Raw genomic sequence first — 13,721 nt, 5'->3', positions numbered from 1 at the left:
GATCACCAACTTGAAAACTATGCTCAACTCGATGCTTGTCATGTCTTGCCTTGTACTTGGCTTGACTTCTTTCCAGTTGTTCTTGTACTGCCTGGTGAATTTCCTAGATTTGTTCAATGAACTTGGTTGCTTTGTCCACATCACTGTGTCCATCAACTGCTATGTCTTTACCAAAGACAAAATCCAAGGGAGACTTTGGTATAAAACCAAAACAAGTCTCAAAAGGAGATCTTTGAGTAGAAGAGTGCTTGGCACGGTTGTAAGCATGTTGCACATAACACAAATGCTCATCCAAAAGCTTGGGATTCTTGCTGCAATAGCCTTTGAGCAACTGGATCACTATCCTGTTGACCACTTCTATCTGACCATCTATTTATGGATGAAATGTTGTGCTCTTCTTCAACCTGGTGTCCATCAACTCCCATAAACTTGACCAAAACTTCCCAATAAATCGAGAATCTCGATCAGATACAATAGAAGTGGGTAAACCAAAATGAACCCATACATTCTGAAAGAACAACTTTTTTGTTTGTTCAGCTGTAATCTTCTTGTTACAAGGTATCAAAATACACATTTTACTGAACCTATCCACAACAACATACAAATAATCATGACCTTTCCTAGATCTTGGCAATCCCCCAAAAAAATCCATGGAAACACTCTCCCAAGGATGAGAAGGAATTGGAAGTGGAGTGTACAAGCCTAATTTTCTATTACTGGGCTTGCTTGTAGCACACATAGTACACCCTTTGATATATCTAGAAACTGTCTCATGCATTCTTGGCCAATAACAGAACCTTTGCAATTGTGCAACTGTTTTACTTACACCAAAATGACCTGATATTAGAGAAGTATGTGCTTCTCAGATTATGTTAACTCTTTCAGTTTGTGGAATGCATAACTTTCCCAAATGATATAAGAGTTGGTCCTTTACATAATAATCCAATTCTTCTACTTGCTTGCCATGACTTAAAGTTACATATACATCTTTAAAATCTACATCTTGAGCATATTGTTCAATGTAACTTTCATGCATTACTGAGTTATGCTTAAGTATAGTAGATGCATTTATGATTGGTCTTGACAACATATCTGTAACCTTATTGTGTATGCCCTTCTTATATCTGATGACAAGATGAAATTGCTGTAGAAAACCCGTCCACCTATAATGTCCTGATTGTTGCAATTTAGTTTGTGAGTGAAAATATTGAAGTGGTCGATGATCTGTGTGTATGATTGTTTCATTACCCATTAGGTAATGTTTCCACTTTTTCACACTTTGTACTAATGCATACAATTCTTTATCATATGTGGGATAATTAACCACTGCAGAACTAAATGTCTCAGAATGATAGAATATGGGTTTTCCGTGTTGCATCAACACTGCTCCCATGGCATAGTCACTAGAATCTGTCTCAATCTCAAATGGATGTTGAAGATATGGCAGTACTAGTACTGGTGTTGTACCAGTTTTCCTTTTTAAGGTGTCGAAGGCTTTCTGCTATTTGCCTCCCCACTGAAACACCTGTTTCAATCCTGTTAAAGCATGTAATGGAGCTGCAATCAAAGAAAAGTTAGCAATAAACTTTCTCCAGTATTGTACTGCCCCTAGGAAACTCCTAACCTCTGTAGCAGATTTGGGTTTAGGCTAGTTCACGATGACTTCAACCTTAGAGGGAACTATCTTCAATTCACCACCCCCTAGGATATAACCCAAATAATTTAAAGATGTTCTGCCAAATTCACATTTTGATAGTTTTACATAGAGATTTCTCTTTTTAAAACATCTAAAGTCTGCTTTACATGCTTTACATGGTCTTCCCATGTCTTACTAAAAACAAGAATGTCATCTAAATAAACAATTACAAAGTCATCAATAAATGGTCAGAGTACATCATTAATAACTCTCATAAATGTAGCAGGAGCATTAGTTAAGCCAAAGGGCATAACCAACCATTCATGCAGTCCTTGCTTTGTCTTGAAAGTAGTCTTCTATGCATCTTGTTCTGCAACTTTGACCTGATGATAACCACTGCGCAAGTCTAACTTAGAAAAGTAAACTGCTTCTTTCAATTGATATAATAAATCATTAATACGAGGAAGAGGATAATGATTCTTGATCGTTATTTTATTTAGTGCTCTATAATCAATGCACATTCTCCACGAACCATCTTTCTTTCTCACCAGCACGATTGGAGATCCACATGGTGATGTGCTTGGTTGTATAAACCCTTTATCAAGCAACTCCTATACCTTCTTCTTTATCTCTGCATTCTCTAAAGCTGATAACCTGTACATTCCAATGTTAGGTAATGGAGCATCTTGCTGCAAATAAATATCATGTACTATTTCTCGCTTGGGTGGCAGACCTTTTGGTTCTTGAAATAGAACATCATACTCTGAAACAACTTTAACTAAATCAGCTTTCTGTTTAGAATCACAACCTTCAAATGCATTGGATTTTTCAGGATCCTTTGCCTTTACAACTATTAGTAAAAACTGATTACTTGAATTCACAATTCTTTTCATCTATCCTGAGTTTATGAGAGAATAATTACCTTTGAGTTTACGAGCTCTTACAATGTATTCTATTCCATCTTTAGTGAGTTGATACTTATTCTCAGCTCTATTGAAAATAGCTTTCCTATCATACAAGTATGGACTTCCCAAAACAATACCACATATATCCAGTGGAACTATATCTAACTCAACCTCATCTATAAATGTTGATCCAATAGCAAACCTAAGTTTACATTGTCTCGTTACTTGTAGCTTTGTTTTATCACACACCCAACTTAATGGATATGGCTTCTCATGAGGTTTTGTTTGTAATCCCAACTTCTTTACAATTGTTTCATAAATCAAATTTACTTGTGATCCACTATCAAACAAAGTATCAATCTTATTATGCTTGGAAATTACTCTAATACGAAAAAGCTCATTTCTTTCCCTCTCATTATTTTCATTATCAACAGTTTGTGCAGAATTACTCGTGGATGCTTTAGAATCTTTACCTTTAATACCTGTGGCTGTAATTGTTGTTTCATCGCCTGAATCTAATCCCAAGTCCTGCTGAATAGCTGCAACATTATTTTTCTTCTTTCCACTGAAATTCTTAGGTTTCAGTTCTGGATGCAAAAACCAGCAGTGTGCCTCATCGTGTCTTTATTTCTTGCAATGAGTGCATGAAGGTTTATCCTTCTTTACAGTGTTTGCTTTCCTCTCCTTCCATTTCAATTTCTTCTTTTCCTTGCTCTTGCTTACAAAATATTTAGATGATCCCCCAACCTCTGGGTTTACATTCTTACCTCTAGCTTCTAGATGTGTGGCTTGAACTGATACATCATCTAAGCTAGTGGGGTTAAAGATGAGAATAGTATGCTTTAAATAGCTATGAAGACCACCTATATACTTCAGTAAATTATTAGGTGAATCTAATGATATACCTAGAGTTAAAGCTCTCTTTCTGAATTCTTGAGTATAACTCTGTACACTTTGACCCTTCAACTGATGAAGAGTTTGCCAACTCATCATTGCCTACTGCATGTAAGCTAAAGGATAGAATTGCTTTTTGATAACAGAAACAAATTCATTCCAGGTAGAAATGATTTTACCATGTTTTTGCAGATCATCTTGTGTCTTGCCTTCCCACCATACTAGTGCAGTTCCTCCAAGTTGAAGGCTAGCTAGCTGAATCTTCTTCCTTTCTGAATCAACGTTATGTACCCTGCAATATACATCAATTTGTCTTATCCAATTATCTAGCTTTTCTGCATTGAGTTCTCCATCATAAATTGGAAAATCAAACTTCACATCTAATTTGATTAAGGAAGTTTTCTTTCTTTTCTTAGAAGAGCTAGAAGATGATGAGGATGACGAAGGTGATGATGGAGGAGATGGTGGAGGAGGAATTTCTCCTTTTCCTTTGCCTTCTAGAGGGGCAACTAGAAAAGGTTCCTCTACTCCTTTGTCTGGTTTGGGTGTTGAAGTGCTTTCACCTCGACCCTTCTTAAACTCCAGATACATCTCTTCCACCATGGCTTGGAGTGCCTTAAAACTTTCTATAAATTGAGATTCTGATCCCAATGGAGTTTCTTCTGCCATTCTCCTTTGAGAATAGACTCTTCCAATATCTAGATTAGCCTCAACAAGTTCTCCTTCTCCTAGTCTAAGCTTTAATCTAGTTAGCATTCAAAATCTAGCACAAGCTTGTCTAACCTTAATAAAACCAAAACCAAATGCTCTGATACCACTTGATCTGAAAATGAGATCTTAAATCAATATTAAGGTATTACAGACTCATGTGCAGGAATGCCTATATTATTTAGTGCAATGGATCGAAAAGATTGCGAATAATATAGACAATGAATAGTCATAAAACATAAAAAACACACACATCAACACAAAAAAATAATCAAGGAGTTCACTAGACTTCCTGGCTACGTTTCCTAGTCCAAATTTCAGTGTCGACCTCTATATTATGTCTTTAAGAGCAGAGTATTACAACTGTGAGCTCGAATAGAGTCTCAACACAATAGTGACAAATAACATGGATTTACTCGAAATCCTCGAGTCTAAAAGAGTGCACAGAATTTCCCTCTTGCTCTCTGTCTTCTGCTTTCTCTTGCTCTCTTCTCTGTTGCTTCTCTCTTTTCTGCCATTAGATGGCTTTTAAGCCTATCGGCCCTATCTGTTCACCTTCCCTCCTCGGGCTTTTGGGCTCCTGGCCCCTGTCCGTTCATCTCCCTTTTGAGCGTTAAACACTCATGGTAATAAATGCTTAAGGAACCAAACAATTGTTTACAAATGGAAGGATCATTGGGTGCAGATGAAAATCCCCGAAAATACACTTCTCATTTTATAACGGAAATACACCAAAACACATAACCTGAAAAAATGCCACATATCGGATTTCAAATTTTATAGTGCCGCATCTATAACCCTGTCAGGTCCGTAAAACAGCTCGTTCATCGTCCACTATCCGATCAGCGATCGATAATCCACGACTGACAATCATTATCGTGAAACCCTTCTAAACTAAAATTGGAAAAGGTGAGGGGTACAAGAGTTCTAACCAATTTGATTCATTCGATATTACAAGTATAGAATATGAAGAAGAGTGACAAGGATAAAGGATGTGTTTTAAAAGTTAGCATAATGGTTGTAAGCTTTGTGTCACAATACTAGCTCTTCGTCGTCATTTTCAACGTTATGGAGAGGTGGTTATGATAATGCTAGTGGTACCAAAGCCTTTTAATGAAACATTCTCTACTCTTCAAGCCTTGGTTCAATATAGGCAAAGTTAGGAAGCTTTTTTAGCATATAAGGCATTGAATGGAAAAGATTTTTTTCTGCAAAATGGTAATCGCCACAAAATCATATGTAGTTGCCCAATTCGACATCTGTGCTCCATTTTTCCTTCATTCCTCTACAAGTTACTAGAAAACAATTGTTCAATATTTTTACGTTTTATGGGAATGTGGTCAAAATCATGCTACTAGACCCCGGCCCTAATAGCAAGCATATGTATCTGATTGAATTGGGAAGCAATCCATAAGCCAACAATGCTCAACTTAATTTAGATGCCTTTAGTATATGTAGAAGCAACATAAGAGTAAAAGTGGCCTAATGAACGAGAATTGAAACATAAATAGACAAAAATGCATACCACAGATGGCCAAAAAATTACCACATGCGAGAGGAATGGTTGAATTTCTAATCTGGATCTTGTGGGGAGGCCCCCAAGGTCTAAAAAAATGAAATGAATTTTGGGGGAGAGCCCCCCTAGACCTGAAAATTTGAAATGCTACAATAAAATATGACACACAATAACAAAACCACAAAGAAACTTTTTTATTAAAACATATAATAAATGTAAAGGCTACATTGTGGTGGACAATCTGTCCTTTTACAAAATGTGACTTGTTACTTATAACTTTTTTTGGTTACAATACCACAGGTAAATTCCATGGGTGAATGAATACCATGGGTTGATGTCACTTACAATACCATGGGTGGATGCCACTTACAATACCATGGGTAAATTCCATGGGTGGATGCCATTTTCCATTTGGATCATTCCTCCCTCCTTAAGAAGCAATGGTCCCCATTGCATGAAGTTCTCTCTTGATAAGACTTTTTTGAATATGAAGAGCCACTAAAGAAAAGGGTTTTGTGTGGTTAACCCATAACTGCAATGAATGAATATTTAAGGATAGAGATACCCTGTAATGCTTGTGACCAACTATGATACTGATAGTGTGCAGCCTAGCAAATGGTCTTTGATAAAGTGTGGGTTTGTGGATGGCCCATAACCATGACAAATGAATATCTGAGGATAGAGATACCTTTTACATCTTTTGACCAACTGTGATACTAACAGTGTGCGGCCTAGCAAATGGACTTCGATGACAAGGATTTTGTGCGGTTGACCCATAACCATGATGTTGACTGTTGATGAAATAACAGGTGCCTACATAACCTAGAGTGGGAGGGAATGTCTCCAAAGAACCCAAGCCGGATGCCGCTATCATGACACTAATGAATGTGAAGCAGGTGCCTACTAAAGCGGGGTAGGAGGGCACGTCTCCAAAGGGAACCCACTCTGAATGTTGCTCTAGATTTTAAATGGACATAACTCGATCAATATAACTCAAAATATTTATTATAACTTGTTTTTGGAAATAGAATGATCATTATATGTCTTCCCATGTTTTGAAATCCCTATCTAGACACTCTAGAAACTCAAATTCGTACTGCAATTGTTCCAACGTCATAAAAGTTTTGAAAAAATAGTTGATTTTAAATCAACGGTATCTCCTTCATCCGAACTCTGATTCGACCAATTTTTTTTTTTTTTTTAATTGGGTGATTTTTCAAGAGGAGATCAGATATGCAATCATTTTTCTGAAATTATTCGCAAAAACTGCAAAACATGATAAAAGAGCCACCATCCATGAATTGTCATCAGAAAAATTTCTGCAACATAGTTGATTTTAAATCAGTGATATCTCCCTCATTCGGACTTCGATTCGGCTGATTTTTTCTTTAATTTGGGTATTTTTTCGCAGGGAATCAAGATATGTTATTTGTTTTTGTAAATTTTACACCAAAAATTTCATATATGATTTGCAAACTCACCACCCAAAAAATTCTCCAAAAAAATGAAAAACAAATTCTTCCCGCTTTGCCCAAGAAAATGCTCTATGGAGGTCGTAGTATGTGCATGGATTTTGTTGAATATTGCGGCAAAAATTTGCAACTGAAATATGTGTCAAACCCTCATTCCCATGGAGTCGTAACTTGAATTTGATGCCACTAATCCAGATCTTGGGGGGAGAGGTCCCCAAGAAATGAAAATTTGAAATGCCAGAATAAAATAGAAGAAAACACAATAAAAAAACCATAAATAAACTTTTATATTAAAATAGATAATAACTATAAAGGCTACATTGTGGTGGAAATATGTCCTTTTACAAAATGCGACTTGTTACTTATAGCCTTTTTTGGTTACAATACCACAGGTAAATTCCATGGGTGGGTAAATACCATGGGTGAATGAATACCATGGGTTTATGTCACTTACAATATTGTTATGCTCTTAACCTGCAAGATGATACAAGAATACCAAATATGCACAGAAATATACCCAGAACATAGAACAATGAGAAATAACAGCAAGTATTTTATTATTTAGAAAGTAATGTTCACTTGCCTCTTCGAGGGGGCAACCTCCAATAGAGTAGAGCTCGATTACAAAATAAGGCATGATGCTCCTCGCAGGGAGTCTCTATCCTTTATATATGACTCATACATGTAATACCATGGAGCAATACCATGGTTCTTATTAATACCATCTATCTAATACCATGGCCCATTTGCAACTAACTGTGGTCCCGTCATTAAATGCGGGTTAACCACTTACAATTATTAATATGGGCTTTATTGACTCTTTACTTAACTATAACTATGACTCGATCCTATTACATAAATAAGGGGGTTAGGGTGGGACCCTAACATGCCCTCCCCCTTAAGAATAGCCTTGTCCTCAAGGCTGAAGCTACGGAAACTGCTGAAGAATAGTGGCTGGTTCCCAGGTTGCATCTTCTGGAGAGGTGTCTTTCCACTTGACGAGGACTTCCTTGATCATGCGGCCACGCAGGTGTCGTTCTCGTGTGTCGAGGACCTGTTCAGGTTGGAGCCAGATTGACCCTTCGTCATCCAATTCAGGTAGACTGGTTTGAATTCTGCAATTGTTCCCAATCACTTTCTTGAGGCATGAGACATGGAAAACTGGATGGATTTTTGCAGTGGGTGGCAAAGCTAGCTTGTAGGCCACTTCTCCAATGCGCTGAAGTACTCGATATGGTCCGTAGAATTTTGGAGATAGTTTCTGACAACCCTTGTCTTTGAGTGATGTTTGCTTATATGGTTGCAGCCTCAAAAATACCTGATCCCCTTCTTGAAATTGGTGTTCTGAGTGATGCTGATCTACTTGTTGCTTCATGCGGTTTTGAGCTTGATGAAGATTCTCTCTAAGATGGGCGAGCATGGTTGTGTGGTTCTGTAGGAGTTGATCCACTGCTTGTGCCTTTGAGCACCCCTTGATATAATAAGTAGGGGAAGGAGGGAGTTGATCATAAGCTGCTTCATAGGGAGTCACTTTGGTGGTGGCATGATAGTTGGTATTATACCACCATTCAGCTAGAGCTAACCACTATACCCAAAGATGTTGATTTTCTGAAGTGAAACACCTAAGGTAGGTTTCCAGACATTTTTTGACTGCTTTAGTTTGACCATCCATTTGTGGATGATAGGAAATACTGAGTTTTAGTTGGGTACCTTGTAGCCTGAAGAGTTCCTGCCAAAAATTACTAGTGAAGATCGGGTCACGATCAGACACAATAGAAGTGGGCATGCCATGCAATTTGAAGATCTGATCCATGAAAGATTGAGCGACCAAAGTCAGTGTAAAAGGGTGGGGTAGGGCGCAAAAATGAGCATGCTTAGAAAGTCGATCCACGACCACCATGATGACTGACTTGTTCCCTGACTTTGGAAGACCTGTAATGAAATCCATAGAAACCTCCGTCCATATTGATGTTGGGATGGGCAATGGTTGTAATGTGCCTGGTGCTTTGACTGTCTCCCCTTTGTGGCGCTGACAGACATCGCATTCCGCTATAAAAGTAAGAATGTCCTTTTTCATGCCTATCCAAAAAATGATCTTCTAGTGCGAGCATGCCTCTTCTGAAAGCCTGAATGTCCTGCAGTGGGGGATGAGTGCAACTCCGCCAAAATGCAGCTTTTGAGGGTGGATGTTGGTGATATTACGACTTTGTCCTTGTAGCAAAGAACCTCATCCTGCCACGAGTAGCCCTTGGTGGAATTTGGATCCGCCTACAATTGAGTAATGAGTTGGGAGAGCCAAGGATGTGAAAACCATTCCCTATGAGCCTCTTCAATCCATTCTGGAATGGGAAGGGAAATTGCGAGCAGGGTACTTTCCTCCTCAAATTGGCGAGATAATGCATCTTCTACAATATTTTCGCACCCTTTCTTGTAAATGATCTCATAGTCATATCCCAGCCTTTTGGCGAGCCATTTATTTTGTTGTGGTGAGGATAGGCGTTGCTCCAAAAAATATTTAAGACTATGATGGTCTGTGCGGATTTGGAAACGTCGCCCCAATAAGTAAGGTCGCCAGGTATCTACTGCATGTAAGATGCCCATCATTTCCTTCTCATAGGTAGACTGTCCCAGATTCTTCCCACTTAGTTGTTGGCTTGTGAAGGCCAAGGGTCGACCTTCCTGCATTAAGACCGCTCCAATACCCGTACCCAAAGCATCACATTCAATGACATTAAATTTGGGGAAGTCGGGTAGTGCTAAGACTGGAATGGAACACATGGCATTTTTGAGAGCTGTAAAGACTTGTTGTGCTTCATCATTCCAGAGGAATGAATTTTTCTTGAGGAGTTGAGTGAGGGGTTTCGCAATGCGACCATAATTGCGGACAAATTTGCGATAGTAGCCCATGAGACCCAAAAATCCTCTTAGGCTCTTCAAGGTCTTAGGTTGAGGCCAATCCTGCATTGCCTGGATCTTTTTGGGGTCCACCCTAACACCTTTACGCCCCACAATGTGGCCCAAATACTCAACTTCTTCCATGCCAAAAGAACACTTGGACATCTTAACAAATAATTTATGCTTGCGGAGTAGTTGCAAGAGCAGATCTACATGCTGAAGATGTGCAACCCAAGTGCAACTGTAGATGAGGATGTCATCGAAGAATATAAGGACAAATTTTTTGAGATATGGTTTGAGGAGGTGGTTCATAAGGCTCTGAAAAGTAGATGGGGCATTACAAAGACCGAATGGCATGACCAGGAACTCATAATGGCCTTCATGAGTTCTGAATGTGGTCTTTGGAATGTCGACTTCTTTCATGCGAATTTGGTGGTAGCCTGAGCGAAGATCCAACTTAGTGAAGAATTGAGCCCCATTTAGTTCATCCAACAAATCATCAACAATCGGGATGGGAAATTTATCTTTGACGGTCAACTTATTGAGGGCCCTGAAGTCTAGACACATACGCCATTCCCCATCTTTCTTGAGCACCATGACCATTGGTGATGAATAAGGACTAATGCTGGGACGAATGACTCCTGCTTCCAAAAGTTCCTTGAGTATTTTTTCTATTTCATTCTTTTGGACGAATGGATATCGATATGGGTGCACATTAGGTGGTTGGGCCCCTAGGACCAAAGTGATGCTATGATCATGTTCCCCTCTCGAGGGTGGAAGCTCATGAGGCTTGTCAAAGACTGGCAGATGGTTATTTAAAATCTGTTGCATCTCAGGATGAATCGGAAGCGAATTGGGTTCGACGGCCTGGATGGCATTAAATTGAGCTATAACTCCATGATGGCCCTTTTCTAACAATTTTTCCGTCCTATGTGAGCTGATGATAGAGGGAGCTCCCGCCTGGAGTCCGCGGATGGTGTGGAGTTGTTCTCCTTAAAGCTCATATATAACTCTTGGAAATCCATTGTGATTGGCCCAAGTGTGCGAAACCATTCAGCACCGAGGACAATGTCGCACCCTCCCATGTGTATGGAAAACATGTGGGTCTTCAACTAATAATCCCCCATTTGAAGTTTGACATTTTCACAACGACCTTCACATTTCATTGTTCCCCCATCTGCAATTTGGACTTGGAAGTTAGAAACAGCTCATACAAAACAATGCACTGCTTCAGCGACTCTTTGATGGATAAAATTATGTGTGCTTCCACTATCAATCAAGACTACTACTGGGCGGTGCTTAATAAAACCTCTGATTTTGAGATTTTGAGGTGAAGAAATCTGTGCCAAAGCATGCAGCGAAATAATTGGTTTGTCAAGGACATTATCCTTCTAGTTGTCTTCTTTGTCCTCCTCAGGTTCCTCAAGTGGTGGGGCTTCCTTCGATGAGCTATAATCAGTAGCATCAATTTGAAAAAAATTTGGCTCCTTGCATTTATGACATGGGGAGCATTTTTTCATCACAGTAGTAACATAATACCTGCTTTCTTCTTTCTGCCATTTTTGCAGGTGACACCTTTTGAACCTTAAGTGTTTGAGTAGTGTTGTGAGCCTGTGGGGGGCGACCCTTGGCGGTGAAATTTGGGCGATTGGACTGGGCCGCTAACGCACGTTTAACTTCATGAGCTACACTGCAAGACTTCGACCATGTGGGAGGGTGGTGTAGTCGGATGTGAGCTTGTATGGCCTCTTTAAGACCATTGATAAAACATTCCATGTAGAACGCATCTTGGAGAACCGTAGTGCGGAAAGCTAAGGCTTCAAAGGCTAAAATATATTCATCCATTGTGCCAGTCTGTCGGAGCTTAGTGAGACGACCCAAAAAAGCAAAGTCATGATCAAAGCGCTCTATAAGAGCTCTTTTGAAGGTGTCCCAAGTCAAGAACCTTCCATTGCAACGTTGATGCCATTGCCACCATTGCCATCTTTCATTGTCCAAGTACATGCTCCCCACCATAAGCTGAGTCTCATTATCTAAGATGTAATTCAGATTGAAACACTGCTCCATGTGTGCTACCCATGCTTCCGGGTGAGAACCATCAAATTTATGCATATCCAACTTGGGTGGTCGCAGACGAGATTGTTGGTGGGTGCCCCAGAGGTGAAGAGAGTGGCTAGACTCACCCTCACTGTGTTCATTGCCAATATACGCCTCCTCGCGTTAGTTAGTGTCGTCAGCTGATCTTGGAGTTCTTTCAAGGATTGTTCAAGTTTGTTGATCTTCTCATTGGCCATAGCTTGAGCTCTAGTTTCTACCATGCACCAATCCAATGTACTTGAAATTTGGGACCGCCCAAATTTTTTTTTACACTAATAATTGAATGGTACCACCTTGCTCAGCTCGTCGTCCTGATTCTTATGGGCTAGATCACTAATAAGCGCCCCGGGGGGGTGTCCTAACAGATTTTTACTCCTTTCTTAGGAATACTGCAGTAGTCGAATCCCCAAAATGTTAATGCTGCCAAAAGTCTTGCGAAAATCATGCCCTGGTATAGGAACCCACACAACTACTCAGATCTGGATGGCGGCTCTGGTGGATCTGAGAGATTTGAATGGCTGATCAGATAAATCTGAGTGGCGGAACAGATTGCTGCTGCGGATCTGATGGATCTGAGCTGCGGGACTGATTTCTGTTGCTGCTGCAAACCCCACTTGCGAGATCTGATCTGGCAGAGATTATGCGTGCTCCAGAGATAGAAAAGGGAACTATGGTCTCGAGGAGTGTCAGGTGCTACAAATCGCAATATACATAAGGGTCTGACAGTAGTACTCGGCCCAATTTTTCAGGGCACTAACCAAGGAGGATCAACCGTACCCTTAGCCGTACAACCTGACTACCCTATCGTACGGGCGAGTAATCTCTCCGAGTGCTATTCTCGGTGTACTGTAGCAGCCAGATGGCCTATGTTTTATTTATGGCGAGGTTTCAAGGGAGCTAAGGGGCTTCCGATAGACCAGAGGGTACTTGGAAGACAGTCTGTGCGTGGTTCTATCTAATGCGCTACTACTCGAAGGGGTACCCATAGGGGTTACAAGGGAGTCCAACAAGAGTGACCACCTCTTGTATTTCCTGCGTGCATGCCTCCCCAAATCCGCAGGTTTATGCGCTCAACAACAGATCCCATGGTTTAAAGACGCAAGAACATGTCTCTAGCCAAAAAAAAAATTGCTAAAAATTGGAGATCCCACCGGCCCTGGAAAGCGCTCTGATACCACTTGTTATGCTCTTAACCTGCAAGATGATACAAGAATACCAAATATGCGCAGAAATATACCCAGAACATAGAACAATGAGAAATAACATGTTATGAAACCAGCTCAAGAAAAGATAGAAAAGAAAGATCAACGCCTTAGAATTCAGCCTCTTCGAGGGGGCAACCTCCTTTACATTACATAAATGAACAATTCTTGGATGATACAAATGACAAAACCTCCTTTCTATATATAGGAGTCTAAGGAGTCACAATATAATCCAGCCGACCTAACAATAATAATATAAAGCCACAAAAATAACAATAGAGGGATTCTATGGGGCACAGAAATAACAATATGGGGGTAATAGGGGCACAACAATATAAATAAGGGTATAACTACAATAGTAATGGGGTAATCACTAGTATTATAGGGACCCAACAT

This window comes from Pinus tabuliformis, chromosome 5_2 (genome assembly GCF_031772625.1).
Source record: "Pinus tabuliformis cultivar Carrire ecotype Pingquan chromosome 5_2, CPIR1, whole genome shotgun sequence".
Taxonomy (NCBI): Eukaryota; Viridiplantae; Streptophyta; class Pinopsida; order Pinales; family Pinaceae; genus Pinus; species Pinus tabuliformis.
Note: the sequence above shows the minus strand (reverse complement) of the source record.